The 17097-nt window shown below is 44.2% G+C and overlaps 1 long non-coding RNA gene across 1 annotated transcript in view; it reads right to left on the bottom strand.

Annotated features, from left to right (window-relative positions):
- LOC126416417 (uncharacterized) overlaps positions 1 to 17097 on the bottom strand; it is a 1461459-nt gene that overhangs the window by 921168 nt on the left and 523194 nt on the right. The window contains exon 2 of the long non-coding RNA XR_007575454.1: positions 4666 to 4733. This is a non-coding gene — a long non-coding RNA (uncharacterized LOC126416417). The remainder of the gene's footprint in view (positions 1 to 4665; positions 4734 to 17097) is intronic.

Here is a 17097-nt window from a genome sequence, read left to right as displayed (position 1 = left end):
TCGATATGTCTCATTCTCAACCGCTCCCGCATGTCAGGGAGGAAGTCGTGCAGTCTACGTCCCTTATCACTTACATCCCACTCACCTTACCATGTATCCAAACACCAACTTTTAAGGTGACGTATCGTCTCTGTCGGCACACCGGTTATTGTATGTACCTTATCTAGTCTCCCCACTTTTAACTAGTACCTTGCAGCTCTGCATTTGATCGTGATATCTATGGGGCATATTCCGAGCACCATACACAGTGCATCCGCTGAGGTGGTACCGAAGGCTCCAGATAGCCTAAGTAGGACACTTCTCTGCCGTCGTCTGACGGATCCGGTGGCCAGCGAGCTATTTGGTTGTGGTCCGTCGATAACCGTGAATGAGAGTGTCCGCATGTTCCAACACTGCAGAAATCACAGCAGTGTGAGGCCGGCCAGCACGCGGGAGATCGGATAGGTTTGCGCGACCTTGTTGCGATAATGACAGACGCTGCGCCCAACGATTCACCGTGGTTTTATTCACTGTCAAGTCTTTCTTAGACATTCTGCAAGCACCTGTGAATATCTGCGACGCTCTGGTTCTCCGCCAAGAGAGTCTCAATGACAACTCTCTGCTTGGGACGCACCTCTGTTACAGACGCCATTTTGAAGACTACATATATCGTCGCCATCTATCAGAATTTCACTAAACTATAGAGACTGTATTGGGAGTATTCAACGGTATCTCTTAGAAACTGAATAAATTATACACAGTGAACATCAATAAAACTGACAAACTACAGGGACGGATTCCTGACTGAAAATGAAGGAAAAATAGTCTTACGGAAACGTGTCCAGAAACGGGTGGTGTGCGTGCAATGATGACAAATCTTACCGGCACACAGTGCAGAGCTGACGCGCATCCATTGCACAACACATATTAAAAGTGGCCTCCATGGGATGCAGGTGATATGGATAGTAGCGGTTGTAATCGTACTTTGGCTTACACCATGTTGGGGGACCACTTGTCTGGAGCTAGTGCTGTGTTTTGTCTCAACATCCTGTAGAATCTGGTCCTCTAAATCTGGGGCGCGCACAATCTGCCGCCTCCCTGCACGTTCGTCTCTCTGAAAGGCCCCAGTATCACACGAACGCCCAAAAAAGACTTGATATGCTGTGTGATGTGTTTGGTGTCTGTGAGGGTAATTGGTTTGGTACAGCTGTCCTGCCTCTCGACCCTTCCCATCTGTTTGGCCACACACAAACACCAACTCGTCTTTTCCCCTACATGAGTACTGGACCGTTCTGCTGCTTGGAGTTCAAATGGTTCAAATGGCTCTGAGCACTATGCGACCTAACTTCTAAGGCCATCAGTCGCCTAGAACTTAGAACTAATTAAACCTAACTAACCTAAGGACATCACACACTTCCATGCCCGAGGCAGGATTCGAATCTGCGACCGTAGCGGTCGCTCGGCTCCAGACTGTAGCGCCTAGAACCGCACGGCCACTCCGGCCGGCGCTGCTTGCAGTACGCCGAGTCAATAACACAGCCTGCAACACACAAGGAACCCACAAGGAACACATGGCACGTGCTCAGAGGAAGTGTCATTTGTCAGCGACATCTAACGTGACAATGATGCGTCTCCGGACACAGGCTCATTGGGCCTTTTTTGCTCCATTTCAAGTCAGCAACCTACAAAACGCCACTGTGTCCTCCGCATGTACCCCGACGTCAGTATGGGGCATGATCACCATGCACACGTACAAAGGCCGCACAACGGGATGGAATACTCTGGATCAGGTGGTCGAGCAGCTGCTGGGGTATAGCCTCCCATTCTTGCACCAGTGCTTGTCGGAGCTCCTGAAGTGTCCTAGGGGTTTGAAGACGTGTAGCGATACGTCGACCGAGACCATCCCAGACGTGCTCGATGGGGTTTAGTTCTGGAGAACAGGCAGACCATTCCATTCGCCTGATATCTTCTGTTTCAAGGAACTCCTCCCCTATGGCAGCTCGGTGGCACCCTGTGTTATCATCCATCAGGAGGAAGGTGGGACCCACTGCACCCCTAAAAAGGCGGACATACTGGTGCAAAATGACGTCCCGATACACCTGACCTGTTACAGTTCCTCTGTCAAAGACATCCAGGGGTGTACGTGCACCAATCATAATCCCATCCCACACCATCAAACCACGACCTCCATACAGGACGTTAAGGGGTTGCTATCTGGTTCTTGGTTCACGCCAGACGAAAACTCGGAGAGAATCACTGTTCAGACTATACCTGGACTCGTCCGTGAACATAACCTGGGACCACTGCTCCAATGACCATGTACTATGTTCTTGCCACCAGACTTTACGGGCTCTCCTGTGGCCAGGGGTCAGTGGAATGCACCTCGAAGGTCTCTGAGCGAATAAACAATGTCTGTTAAGTCGTCTGTAGGCTGTGTGTCTGGAGACAACTGTTCCAGTGGGTGCTGTAAGGTCCCGAGCAAGGCTAGCTGCAGTACTCCGCGGCAGTCTGCGGGCACTGACGGTGAGATAACGGTGTTCTTGTGGTGTTGTACACTGTGGACGTCCCGTACTGTAGCGCCTGGACACGTTTCCTGTCTGCTGCAATCGTTGCCATAATCTTGAGCTCACACTTTGTGGCACACGGACGGACCGTGCTACGACCTGCTGTTTGACCAGCCTCCAGTCGCCCTGGTATTCTACCCCTCATAACGTCATCAATATGTGTTCTTTGAGCCATTTTCAACACACAGTCACCATTAGCACGTCTTGAAACGTCTGCACACTTACTCGCTGCACCTTACTCTGACATACACCAACACAACTCTGCGTATGTGGACTGCTGCCAGCGCCACCATGCGACGAACGCAGGTCAAATGCACCGCATGGTCATACCCCGAGGTGATTTAAACCCGCCCACCAGAGCGTTGTTTCACCATGTATCAGCATTATCCTTAATTTATGAGAATGAGTGTATACATCAAAAGGAAGGAATAATTGTTATAAATTACTTGTAGGTAATATATACTTCAAAAAGAAGTTAACTATTACAAATTTTTTGAGACGAAACAGTGCGTTACTATCAACAGTGTAATGTGTCTTTTCGTTTCCTGGAAGTTTCACGAAGTGCACTTAGTGGTTTCTGATATAAACGACTCGATTACAGCGTCACAACTTTTGGATCGCTGCAGTCTGAAACAGGGGGCAGTCAACACGAAGTTTCCCGAATGGTGTCGACTTTTAACGATCAGTTCTTGGAGTCGGCGGTCGACTTATCGTGCCGTTAATATCTCTAGTCTATTAGGGCTCATAACATTCTGTTTTCTGATGTATATTGCCAGTTGATAATAAGATCGCTACATATGTGGCCCGAGGTGCCTCCTCGCAATGCCACTATTGGCTCTTGAGTAAAAAGCTTTGACAAATGGCAAATGGCTCTGAGCACTATGGGACTTAACTGCTGTGGTCATCAGTCCCCTAGAAATTAGAACTACTTAAACCTAGCTAACCTAAGGACATCACACACATCCATGCCCGAGGCAGGATTCGAACCTGCGACCGTAGCAGTCGCGCAGCTCCAGACTGTAGCGCCTAGAACCGCTCGGCCACTGCGGCCGGCTATTGCTTTGACAAAGACTGGTCTAAATGATCTCCACCATTCCAGCAAAATTTTATGCGCAGGTTGTATGTAGGCTGTTTAGGTTTTTATGTTGGTAACGACACGTAGCGCTCTGTATGAAAATCACTGGCTGTGCTGTGTGCAGTCTGTGGCTGGTTTGCATTGTTGGAATATTCGCTATTGTAGTGTTGGGCAGTTGGATGTGAACAGCACGTAGCGTTTCGTAGTTGGAGGTGAGCCGCCAGCAGTGGTGGATGTGGGGAGAGAGATGTCGGAGTTTTGAGAGCGGATGATCTGGACGTGTGTCCATCAGAAAGAGTATATTTTTAAGACTGAATGTCATGAACTGATATATATATTATGACTTTCGAACACTATTAAGGTAAATACATTGTTTCTTCTCTATCAAAATCTTTCTTTTGCTAACTATGCCTATCAGTAGTTAGTGCCTTCAGTAGTTTGAATCTTTTATTTAGCTGGCAGTAGTTCGAGTAACGAAGATTTTTGTGACGTAAGTGATTCATGAAAGGTATATGTTATTGTTAGTCAAGGGTATTCTTTTGTAGGGATTATTGAGAGTCAGATTGCGTTGCGTAAAAATATTGTGTGTCAGTTTAGTGTTGATCAGAATAAGTAAAGAGAGTAATGTCTGAGTACGTTCAGTTTTGCTCAGCTGTTTGAAAATCAAATAACGTAGGGGTTTATCAGCACAGTCATTCATTAATTTTTTTTAAGGGGATGTCTCAAGGTGGCTGCCAGTTTTGAACCAGTAATGACGTAGCCTCAGTTATACAGTGTGCGATTACTTAGCTTGTATTTAATGGAATGTCTGCAGATTTCACCTGCAACTGAACGCAAAACGTCTATATTCATCACAAAGTGATTCCGCACATCGAATCAGAGCTCTCCTGGCCGTTTACAGAAGCCTTGAAAATAGCTGCACTTGACAAAATGGGTTCTCGGCAATTACCTCGCAGAATTCTTAAGGCGGCTGTGACGTCTGCAGCGGCAAGCTCAACAAGAGGGCGCGGGGGCGGCCCTGGACGTAACTCTCGCTAATGAGCTCACCTGTCCACGGTGTCTGGCTGCGCCGCCGCCACCAGCCGCCGTCCCATTCAAGAGGCAGCCGCCGGCACCTGCAACACCGCACAAGCGCCAATCAGACCCCAGCACAGCGTCTCTGGGGCTGCGAGTACTGGATGTTGCTCAGGGGAGAGTTAAGTGAGAGGTCGCCGGACAAACGCGAGGTAAGGACGGGAGGAACGAGGTATCGAACACATGAAAAAAAGCAATCAGTAGGGTTCGGGTTTTTAGGGAAAGGAATATCTTTATGCAAATATAGATTTTAAGCAATTTTGTACAATTACATTAAGAACTGTTTTTCAGTTATTAACGCGTAATGTGATTTTTCCAATGCGCTAGATCTTTCAGTTAATTTAATTTCTCATAAGTCTTACTTACACTACTGGCCATTAAAATTGCTACACCACGAACATGACGTGCTACAGACGCGAAATTTAACCGACAGGAAGATGTTGTGATATGCGAATGATAAGCTTTTCAGAGCATTCACAGAAGGTTGGCGCCGGTGGCGACACCTACAAGGTGCTGACATGAGGAAAGTTTGCAACCGATTTCTCATACACAAACAGCAGTTGACCGGCGTTGCCTGGTGAAACGTTGTTGTGATGCCTCGTGTAACGAGGAGAAATGAGTACCATCACATTTCCGAGTGTGATAAAGATCGCATTGTAGCCTATCGCGATTGCGGTTTATCGTATCGCGACATTACTGCTCGGGTTGGTCGAGATCCAATGACTGTTAGCAGAATATGGAATCTTGCGAAGTCGGGAAGCAAGGAGGGGAACGAAATTACGTTGAAGCCTGCTAAGTGAGGAAGTGAAGCCGGGAAGCAAATAACTGAACATGGACTTCCGCCATGTGGAGAAGAAAAAGCTGTGTCTGAACAGCCAATATTTTATGTCGCCTCCAGGCGTCCCTTACAGGCCTTGCTCATCTCTGGAGTGACACCACGGAATATCGGCCGCGAGCTGCGAATTCCGACGAACGACGCGCCGCATATTGCGCCCCACAAAACCCCCATCCCAGGGGCATATACGGAAAGCCGTGTTCGATCCCAGCGGCCTCGTATCACTAGCAGTCGAGATGACAGGCATCCTATCCGCATGGCTGCGATGGATCGTCCAGCCCGGAGTCAACAGATGGGGACGTTTGCAAGACAACAACCATCTGCAGGAACAGTTCGACGACGTTTGGAGCAGCATGGATTTTCAGCTCAGAGACCATGGCTGCGGTTACCCTTGATGCTGCATCACAGACAGGAGCGCCTGCAATGGTGTACTCAACGACGAACCTGGGTGCGCGAATGGCAAAACGTCATTTCTTCGGATGAATCCAGGTTCTGTTTACAGCATCATGATGGTCGCATCCGTGTTTGGCGACATCGCGGTGAACGCACGTTGGAAGCCTTTATTCGTCATCGCCATACTGGCGTATCACCTGGCGTGATGGTATGGGGTGCCATTGGTTACACGTCTCTCACCTCTTGTTCGCATTGACGGCACTTTGAACAGTAGACGAAACATTTCCTTTGTGTTACGTCCCGTGGCTCTACCGTTCATTCGATCCCTGCGAAACCCTACATTTCAGCAGAATAAAGCACGACCGCATGTTGACGGTCCTGTACGGGCCTTTCTGGATACAGAAAATGTTCGACTGCTGCCCTGGCCAGCACATTCTCCAGATCTCTAACCAATTGAAAACGTCTGGTCAATGGTGGCCGAGCAACTGGCTCGTCACAATACGCCAGTCACTACTCTTGATGAACTGTGGTATCGTGTTGAAGCTGCATGGGCAGCTGTACCTGTAGGCCTATACGCCATACAAGCTCTGTTTGACTCAATGCCGAGGCGTATCAAGGCCGTTATTACGGCCAGTGGTGATTGTTCTGGGTACTGATTTCTCAGGATCTATGCACCCAAATTGCGTGAAAATGTAATCACATGTCAGTTCTAGTATAATATATTTGTCCAATGAATAGCCGTTTATCATCTCCATTTCTCCTTGGTGTAGTAATTTTTAATGGCCAGTAGTGTACGAGAGTAAGAACCGTTGAGCTATTTAGTCTCAATATAAACGTCCTTTACCCTAAATGTCGAGTGTACATTCGTTATTTTATAGGGTATTTCGTATGCAAATATTTATTACACTCTAGAACATACAGTTATGAAACTTGGGACATACATTAATAAATCTCTCAAGCTTAGATTTGTGTACGGCACTATGGGTTTAGGTTGGCACCAGCCGTCTAGCTTGTACATACTTCCTCTCGGCGGTGAGGGGACCTCTCTTGGGGTAGCGCGACATAACGGGAGGGTGAGTCCTGGCGTGGGCGCGAGGAGGAAGTGAGCGGAGGATGCATCGGAGTGCTGGAGTTGTGCAGTGAATGAGCGAGTGCCGACCGGAACGTTGGACATGAGTAGAAGCCCCAGGCTGAACGTGAGTATGGCTTCTGGATGAGGCAGTGTCAGTGAGGTAGTGTGTTCGGCCAATGTTCTTTCGTGTGCAGCGCGCCGCTTATGGATGAGTGATTTGTTTCTTGTGGAACGTGAATTATGTACCTCATGGCAGGCTCGTTTTCAGGGTGCTTATCAACGAGCAAGAATGAAGTTCGGTGTGCCTTGTTGTATGAGCAGGTCGCGCGTGAGTGTTGATTTTAACTAGTTCAAAATGGTTCAAATGGCTCTGAGCACTGTGGGACTTAACTTCTAAGGTCGTCAGTCCCTTAAAACTTAGAACTACTTAAACCTAACTAACCTAAGGACATCGCACACATCCATGACCGAGGCAGGATTCGAACCTGCGACCGTAGCGGTCGCGCGGCTCCAGACTGTAGCGCCTGAACCGGTCGGCCACCTCGGCCGGCTATTATTATTATTATTATTATTATTATTATTATTATATTATTATTATTTCTTTCTTGTCTCAGACGTTATGTCTGGTTAAAAATGGAAGGTGACGCGGACCTTGATCAAGCGTGACTTCGTTTTAACTGTATGGTATATGTTACATTGCATTTAGGAACTTTCGGGTAATTGAACATGTGTCAATAATTAAAGATTTCTGTAGTTGTATATATAAGTTTGGATGTAGCTGTATTGCATTGATGTACTGGTGGATATTGTGTGGTACAACTCCTGTAGTTGGTAATATAATTGGTATGATGTCAACTGTATCCTGATGCCACATGTCTTTGACTTCCTCAGCCAGTTGGATGTATTTTTCAATTTTTTCTCCTGTTTCTTTTGTATATTTGTTGTATTGGGTATGGATATTTCGATTAGTTGTGTTAATTTCTTCTTTTTATTGGTGAGTATGATGTCAGATTTGTTATGTGGTGTTGTTTTATCTGTTATAATGGTTCTGTTCCAGTATAATTTGTATTCATCGCTCTCTAGTACATTTTGTGGTGCATACTTGGATGTGGGAACATGTTGTTTTATAAGTTTATGTTGTAAGGCAAGCTGTTGATGTATTATTTTTGCTACATTGTCATGTCTTCTGGTGTATTCTGTATTTGCTAGTATTGTACATCCGCTTGTGATGTGATCTACTGTTTCTATTTGTTGTTTGCAAAGTCTGCATTTATCTGTTGTGGTATTGGGATCTTTAATTATGTGCTTGCTGTAATATCTGGTGTTTATTGTTTGATCCTGTATTGCAATCATGAATCCTTCCATCTCACTGTATATATTGCCTTTTCTTAGCCATGTGTTGGATGCGTCTTGATCGATGTGTGGCTGTATTAGATGATACGGGTGCTTGCCATGTAGTGTTTTCTTTTTCCAATTTACTTTCTTCGTATCTGTTGATGTTATGTGATCTAAAGGGTTGTAGAAGTGGTTATAAAATTGCAGTGGTGTAGCCGATGTATTTATATGAGTGATTGCTTTGTGTATTTTGCTAGTTTCTGCTCGTTCTAGAAAGAATTTTCTTAAATTGTCTACCTGTCCATAATGTAGGTTTTTTATGTCCTTCCTCCTTCCTTTCTGATTAATGTGAATCTTTCAGTTGCTGAATGTATGTGATATATTCTATATTTGTGGCATTGTGATCGTGTAAGTGTATTGAGTGCTTCTAGGTCTGTGTTACTCCATTTCACTACTCCAAATGAGTAGGTCAATATTGGTATAGCGTAAGTATTTATAGCTTTTGTCTTGTTTCTTGCTGTCAATTCTGTTTTCAGTATTTTTGTTGGTCTTTGTCCATATTTTTCTTTTAGTTCTCCTTTAATATTTGTATTATCTATTCCAATTTTTTGTCTGTATCCTAGATATTTATAGGCATCTGTTTTTTCCATCACTTCTATGCAGTCGCTGTGGTTATCCAATATGTAATCTTCTTGTTTAGTGTGTTTTCCCTTGACTATGCTATTTTTCTTACATTTGTCTGTTCCAAAGCCATATTTATATCATTGCTGAATACTTCTGTTATCTTTAGTAATTGGTTGAGTTGTTGATTTGTTGCTGCCAGTAGTTTTAGATCATCCATGTATAGCAGATGTGTGATTTTGTGTGGGTATGTTCCAGTAATATTGTATCCATAATTTGTATTATTTAGTATGTTGGATAGTGGGTTCAGAGCAAGGCAGAACCAGAAAGGACTTAATGAGTCTCCTTGGTATATTCCACGCTTAATCTGTATTGGCTGTGATGTGATATTTGAATTTGTTTGGATATTAAGTGTGGTTTTCCAATTTTTCATTACTATGTTCAGGAACTGTATCAATTTAGGATCTACTTTGTATATTTCCAATACTTGTAGTAACCATGAGTGGGGTACACTATCAAAAGCTTTTCGGTAATCAATGTATGTGTAGTGTAGTGACCTTTGTTTGGTTTTTGCTTGATATGTCACCTCTGCATCTATTATCAGTTGCTCTTTACATCCTCGTGCTCCTTTGCAACAGCCTTTTTGTTCTTCATTTATAATTTTGTTCTGTGTTGTATGTGTCATTAATTTCTGTGTAATGACTGAAGTTAATATTTTGTATATTGTTGGTAGGCATGTTATAGGGCGATATTTAGCTGGGTTTGATGTGTCTGCTTGATCTGTAGGTTTCAGATAAGTTATTCCATGTGTAAGTGTATCAGGGAATGTGTATGGGTCTGCAATGTAACTGTTAAATAATTTAGTTAGATGTGAATGTGTTGAGGTGAATTTCTTTAGCCAGAAATTTGCTATTTTATCTTTTCCAGGGCCTTTCCAATTGTGAGTAGAATTAATTGCTTGGGTGACTTCATGCTGCAAAATTATCACTTCAGGCATTTGTGGTATCATCTTGTATGTATCTGTTTCTGCTTGTATCCACCGTGCATGCCTGTTATGTTGTACCGGGTTTGACCATATGTTGCTCCAGAAGTGTTCCATGTCTGTTATGTTTGGTGGATTGTCTATTTTAATGTGTGTGTTATCTATTGTCTGGTAAAATTTCTTTTGGTTTGTGTTGAATGTTTGGTTTTGTTTCCTTCTATTTTCACTTTTTTTTTGTATCTTGTAAGTCGTTTGGCCAATGCTTGTAATTTCTGCTTCTTTTCATCTAATTGCTCTATCTTCATCTAATTGCTTGTTGTGAGATTTTACGTAACCTTTTTCGTTTTTTTTCTGACATTTCATTTCTTATAAATTGTGTTAGCTGTCCAAGGTCTTTTCTCAGTTTTTCTATTCTGATCTGTAGCCTGTGTTGCCATGCTGGTTTTGTGGGTTTCTTCTGTGTGTTGGTTGGTTCTGATCTCTGCCTAGTGTGTATATTTAGTGTAGTGAGTGCTCCTATATAAACCAGTAGTTGTAACTCTTCCATAGTTGTGTTTTCATTTATTTTGTTCTGTTTGATTGTGTTGATAGTTTTTATTGTTGTTTCGCCTTGTGGGTTATTTGGCGGTCTATGCAAGAATGGTCTAATGTTTGTATTTGTGTCTTTGTATTCTATATATGTTAGCTGAAATTTTTCTTCTGTATCTAACATCTGTGTCACTTCGTGTTCTATTTGTGCTTGTTCTGGTGGCTGTCTTAAGATTTCGTTTTCCTCTGATTGTTTAATTGGTGCGTGGTGTTCTTTGTTTGTTTGCTCTGGGATGTTTGAGTCCATTACTATATTTTCTTCTTCTTCTGATTACACATTATTTTGTTCCAGTATTTGTTGTACTTGTTGTTTGGTGTTTTCTAATTCTGACTGGGGTATCCTGTTATTTTTGATTATTACACGGATCTGATCAGCTAGTCGTTGTTCTGTTAAAAATTTTAATTCTGGGTATCTGGTAATAAATGTTGTGTATACTTGTGATCTGTATCCAGTTGTGTTGGTTCCTAGGTTTGTTGCTTGGTAATAACAGAACATGAGGTGTCGATTAACTTCATCTGACCATCTCATCCTCTGTCTTTGTTTTCCTTCTAGAGTGGTTGCAGTTTTTCTATTCTGATCTGTAGCCTGTGTTGTCATGCTGGTTTTGTGAGTTTCTTCTGTGTGTCGGTTGGTTCTGATCTCTGCCTAGTGTGTATATTTAGTGTAGTGAGTGCTTCTATATAAACCAGTAGTTGTAACTGCAAACACCTCTATTTGGATTTGAATCATTTTCCAGTTGGCTAGCAGTGTCGTTACCATTGTGGGCGGGCATAGGGTTCAAGCGTCGTCCCCGACCATGACGGCGCTTGTCCGAGGCTTCTTTAGTTCTGTTCTGAACCAACTAATCACACTAAAAGGGGGGTTAGCCCTATTAGTGGTTTGTTCTTTTCGTCGCCTTTTACGACTGGCAGAACATACCGGAGGCCTATTCTTTTCCCGAGCCTCCACGGGAATTATTATTATTATTTTTATTATTATTATTATTGAACGGGCTGGTACGATCCATATTCGACGATTAGATGAAAGGGGAGCGCCGCCAGGAATTCAAACCAACAAAAAGGAAAGGGAAGGAACCGTTATATATAGAGGTATGGGTTGTTACCTCTCTGTGTAATCCTCTTCCTGATTGTATGGAACATGTTAATTTAATGTGCGTCGGAGGTATTTGTTCCCTGCGTATTATGTTGGCTCAGTTTAAAGTGAAAATATGACGATTATAGCTTCCAGATGTCATGTCTTGTTTCTTATGATAGATCCCTGTACTTGATAGGAGGAGCCGTAGAGGTTAATAACTTTTTAAATTAATGTTATATCTGTTCTAAGGCGCGTGGCCTGATATTCTTGTTTTGTGTATTTTTTTGGGGTAATTATTGATAAAACGGCCGCTGCAGTCCCAAGCAATATTTTTCGGAAAATGAAGTAAATGTTACTAATATTATTAAGGGAATTCCTCCTGATTTCATATATGAGAAGAGTCGTATGTCGTCTTTGGTGGCTTGTGTACATGATAGCTTACTTGTCTAAAAACACATCTGTCACTGCTTCCCACAGACCTTTCCATTGTTCAAGAGGTTTGAAATCCTTAGAAACCATATCAGCAGCATCGCACAGAGTTGGATGGCGTGACTTCAGTCTCTTACGATTTAAAAGTGGCAGGTCGCTATGCACGGGTAAGTGCATAGCCACCTGCCACTTTTAAATCGTAAGACACTGCAATCACGCCATCCAACTCTGTGCGATGCTGCTGATATGGTTTCTAAGGATTTCAAACCTCTTGAAGAATGGAGAGGTCGGTGGGAAGCAGTGACAGATGTGCACCTGCATAACATCTTCTCAGGTGCTAAACTTCCAAGTAGATTCGACCTACCACGCAAGACCCTGGACTACTCTCAACAGAATGCGTACCGGCCATGACCGATGCAGAGATGCTCTCTTTAAGTGGAAGAAGCTGCCTGATCCAGCCTGTGACTGCGGGGCTCCATACCGGACTGTTGACCTCATTGTCAGTGAAGGCAGGATTCGAGACTATCACGGAGTCGAAGAGGACTTCCTTCTAGTGACTCCAGATGCAGTACGTTGGATTGAAGGACTGGATATTCAGTTGTAAAGACAAACATAAGTTTCTTGTGTGTCAATATGTACATACGTATATGTAATTTAATTTCATGATATGTCTGTATTAGCCATACGCTAAAAAAATAAAAATGTTTATAGACATCGAATCAATCGAATGCTCCATTCGCATTCCTGTCTCACGTTTCCGTTAACGTGCTTCAGTTAACAAATGTTCAGTAAGTCCTGAACCAGAAATACGAACAGTATCACATCCATACTATAATTCCTCTCGTACCCGGTAAGCATGTCCATCGCCAATTATGTTTTGACAGTACGGTTCCGTTTCTTCAACTCTTCTAGGTTCTGTGGTAGAGTTGGTGTATTAAAGTTTTCCTTAACTATATCCGACAGGAAGAAGTCACAGGACATCAAATCCGATGACCGTTGAGGTCAGCTGAGTAGTGCTAAAGTTGCCGGCAGTTTGGCAATCAATCCGACAGCTCGGCAGAATTTCATTCAGATGTTCCCGCCCTTGTCGAATCCAGTGAGAGTGTGCCCTGTCTTGCCCGTCTTGATGGAAAAGTTGTACTCCATCAGTCTCGCAAACAAGCAATTTTGTAGCATAGCTAGATACTGATTACCGTTAACCAAGTTCCGTCAAAGAATAGTTGGCCGTAGTAAAATGGGTGCGATATTGCACAAAACATATTGACTTTGGCTGAATGTCGCACTTGTTCAGTGATTGCATATAGGTCTCGCGGGCTCCAACATTGTGTCTTTTTACTTTACCACATAGGTGGAAAGTAGCTTAATCACTGAACGCGATGCTTTACGCGAAAGTATTTCATTTTCTGACCAGATTCAGTATGCTACTGAAAATGACAACACTTTTGCGTTTGTCGTCGTGATATAGAGCCTGTAAAACCTGTAATTTGTATGATTTCGAAACCAACCGTCGCCCCAAAACACACCAAATTGTTATTGTAGATACGAGCTATAAAACACAATGCTGGAAAGCGGTTTGAATTCGTGCAGCATTTTCGTGGGAAACACGAGGCCGACCAGGATTTTCCTTTCCATACACACCCTGTGTCTACAGACTGTCGATACCATCTGCGAAAGTTCCACTCATTCAGAGGATCGTTTGGTACCTCAACCTGCAAAGTCTTGGCACTGTAATCACGGAATTAGACTCCGCAAACTCGAGAGCACAAAATGATTGCTGCTGTGAACTAGCCATGTGACGGCAACCAAGCAAACAGAAGACAGCCAACATCTTGCCCCAATGCGTATAAACGAAACAATGAATTCATTCCACCAGTAACAGAGCCGTGACGCAGCGATCGATACTTTTGACAACATAATATTTTGTGATATGTATATTCCTTTTGAAACACCCTGTACTTCTGCATATTAGCTTACAGCTGAGTGTTCATCATGTTATCGATCGTACTCACTACAGAGGCCAGAGATTTCCTGATCCACAGTCATACTGCATCACGTGTCTCACTCGATTTCTAGTGCTGTTACGTGCAAGAAAATACAACAAAGCCTAAAGTAACAGTAGGAACATGTTATTGTCCGCAGCAGTAAGTTGCAGAATTGAAGCACAATAATTTTAGTTCAGATGGGCGCATCCTGCCCTGCCAAACTTGTGGGAAAGCAATACAAGATGAACAGCGATCTCACATTACGTGCCATCGGGAGGGTGATAAACATATCGCTGCAATTTCGTGCCCGATCAAGAAAAACTTAATTAGCAACGCAATTCCATGTTCTTCATCAGGACCTGATACATTTGCAGTTTACTGTGGAAGTTTATGTATGGTATTTGTGTTATCCGGCACACTTGTTTGTAAGTTAAATAATCCAGTGTTCAGAAATTTTCTCTCCAGATATTCAAATCCTGACGCTCCTGAAAAGCCAACGGTGAGATAAATATATGTTCCTAGCGTTAGCAACAAACTCTGCAGCAGATTCGTTCCGTATGTAAATATGAGAAAATCTGGGTTACGATGGTCGAAACTTCAGACTTCAACTGCAGGAATGTTAGAAACTTCATTATTGGGGTATTAAAAAATAACAAACTTATTTCGAAGAATTGTTTTCTGCTGACAAACCAAGAAATGGCTACTGAGAGTCATGTGATGGCTGCAAGATTATTTAATAAAGCAATGCTGATTTTGTGGCCTGGTGGTGTGAAGTCAGACAATGTTTTACTGTTAATAATACAGATGCAACATATATGAAAATGGCAGAGGCAGGTCCTGTTGTTAGTTATGCTAAAATGATCCGTGTTACACCTGTTGCGCACGGTTAACACCGACTATGTACAGAAATTAAAGCAGTATATTCTTGCTTGTGTAAATCGTTTTGTAATGGGAAATTTGTGTTCATTAAGTCACGGAGAACAGTTAAAGTGTTCAAGACTAAAAATCGCAACGCACCACTGGAACCCACCCCATTAACAACACGATGGGGAATTTGGCTCTCTACAGTCCAGCATAAATGCAGAAAGTTTAGATGGTTTTGCCTCAGTAGCTAGCGTACTGAACAAAGATGCTGGAACTTCAACTGAAATCCTTCGGGAAACGTTATGTGACCCAGTGTTAAAAAATAACTTGACATATATATCTGTTAATTTGTCTTTCTTTAGCAGCACCCCTGAAAAACTTGAAAAGGGAGTGATCCTACTGTCAGGAACAGTTCAGCATGTTCGTGACGTCGAAAAGAATCGTAATAGTCTTACCGGATCTACAGCACAAATGCCACAAAATAAATTCAGACATTTCTTGAAAGACGTCATGTTTACGCCAGTGACAGTTAAATTTCACTATTGCGATTTCAGCCATTATCAAGTGCAGATGTTTTGGCTTTAAGCCATGTCTGCATTATACAAGCTGACTCATAAAGTAGACGTGGCTTAAACCCAAAACATCTGCACTTAATAATGGCCTAAGGCCGAAATTGCAATAGTGGAAACAAAACGTTTAACAGTCACTGGCGTAAACATGATGTATTTCAAGAAATTTCACATAACTGTGAATCCCAGTTATTAAACGTTAATAAATTCAGACATGTGTTTGAAAACAATAGCTGGTTTCAAGCCATGTGGAAAATTTCAAATGTTATAGATGGCTTTCAAGACGGAGATACACTCCTGGAAATGGAAAAAAGAACACATTGACACCGGTGTGTCAGACCCACCATACTTGCTCCGGACACTGCGAGAGGGCTGTACAAGCAATGATCGCACGCACGGCACAGCGGACACACCAGGAACCGCGGTGTTGGCCGTCGAATGGCGCTAGCTGCGCAGCATTTGTGCACCGCCGCCGTCAGTGTCAGCCAGTTTGCCGTGGCATACGGAGCTCCATCGCAGTCTTTAACACTGGTAGCATGCCGCGACAGCGTGGACGTGACCCGTATGTGCAGTTGACGGACTTTGAGCGAGGGCGTATAGTGGGCATGCGGGAGGCCGGCTGGACGTACCGCCGAATTGCTCAACACGTGGAGCGTGAGGTCTCCACAGTACATCGATGTTGTCGCCAGTGGTCGGCGGAAGGTGCACGTGCCCGTCGACCTGGGACCGGACCGCAGCGACGCACGGATGCACGCCAAGACCGTAGGATCCTACGCAGTGCCGTAGGGGACCGCACCGCCACTTCCCAGCAAATTAGGGACACTGTTGCTCCTGGGGTATCGGCGAGGACCATTCGCAACCGTCTCCATGAAGCTGGGCTACGGTCCCGCACACCGTTAGGCCGTCTTCCGCTCACGCCCCAACATCGTGCAGCCCGCCTCCAGTGGTGTCGCGACAGGCGTGAATGGAGGGACGAATGGAGACGTGTCGTCTTCAGCGATGAGAGTCGCTTCTGCCTTGGTGCCAATGATGGTCGTATGCGTGTTTGGCGCCGTGCAGGTGAGCGCCACAATCAGGACTGCATACGACCGAGGCACACAGGGCCAACACCCGGCATCATGGTGTGGGGAGCGATCTCCTACACTGGCCGTACACCACTGGTGATCGTCGAGGGGACACTGAATAGTGCACGGTACATCCAAACCGTCATCGAACCCATCGTTCTACCATTCCTAGACCGGCAAGGGAACTTGCTGTTCCAACAGGACTATGCACGTCCGCGTGCGTCCCGTGCCACCCAACGTGCTCTAGAAAGTGTAAGTCAACTACCCTGGCCAGCAAGATCTCCGGATCTGTCCCCCATTGAGCATGTTTGGGACTGGATGAAGCGTCGTCTCACGCGGTCTGCACGTCCAGCACGAACGCTGGTCCAACTGAGGCGCCAGGTGGAAATGGCATGGCAAGCCGTTCCACAGAACTACATCCAGCATCTCTACGATCGTCTCCATGGGAGAATAGCAGCCTGCATTGCTGCGAAAGGTGGATATACACTGTACTAGTGCCGACATTGTGCATGCTCTGTTGCCTGTGTCTATGTGCCTGTGGTTCTGTCAGTGTGATCATGTGATGTATCTGACCCCAGGAATGTGTCAATAAAGTT

Source organism: Schistocerca serialis, chromosome 8 (genome assembly GCF_023864345.2).
Source record: "Schistocerca serialis cubense isolate TAMUIC-IGC-003099 chromosome 8, iqSchSeri2.2, whole genome shotgun sequence".
NCBI lineage: Eukaryota > Metazoa > Arthropoda > Insecta > Orthoptera > Acrididae > Schistocerca > Schistocerca serialis.
The sequence above is the reverse complement of the archived record's forward strand: the minus strand, read 5'-3'. Positions and strand labels throughout refer to the sequence as shown.